Here is a 764-nt window from a genome sequence, read left to right on the forward strand (position 1 = left end):
TGTCCGCCTTAGCTTTCCTGACAGCCCCCCTACAGGCCCTAGCAGAAGAGGTATACTCCTCTTTGGAGATAGCACCTCCCCTTCCACCAATTGTACACCGGCATTTTAGCAATCAGCTATTCCCGTACACTCTTGGTGAGCCAGGGGGGCTTTCGGGCACTCCTGCCCCCCTTGCTTTTTGTTGGGATGGTCACCCCTTGGGTCCTGAGTATCATCTCCTTAATGAATGACCACTCATCTTGGGCACTGAGCTTCCCTGCTCTCAAGAACCCCAGCGTCTCTCCCACTAATCTCCACAACTCGTTGAAGTTAGCCCTCCTGAAGTCTAGGGCTACTGCCTTGCTGCAGGCCCTTGACACCCTGCGCTGGATGGTGAATTCCAGCAAGCAATGATCACTATCACCCAGGTGGCCAAGAACCTGGAGGCCCCTTACCAGGTCATCGCCTGTGGCCAGGACCAGGTCCAACAGGGCATTTCATCTGGTGGGACTGTGCACCTCCTGGATTAAGTGGAGGTCCTGTATCTCAGCCAGGAACCTCCTGGAATGGTTCCACCTGGCTGACTGTTCCTCCCAGCAGATTTCCAGGTAATTTAAATCTCCCATGACAACTACATCCCTTGCCTTAAGTGCCTCTGCAAGCTGGCCCGAAAATTCCAGATCCAGCTCCTCCCGTTGGTTGGGGGGTCTGTAGTAGACCCCCACCGTTAGATCCCTCCCCCCAAGGCCCCCTTGTATCTTGACCCAGAGCACTTCAGCTTGCCC

The sequence above is a fragment of the Gavialis gangeticus genome, unplaced genomic scaffold, assembly GCF_001723915.1.
Source record: "Gavialis gangeticus isolate Ggan-Ray unplaced genomic scaffold, GavGan_comp1, whole genome shotgun sequence".
NCBI lineage: Eukaryota > Metazoa > Chordata > Crocodylia > Gavialidae > Gavialis > Gavialis gangeticus.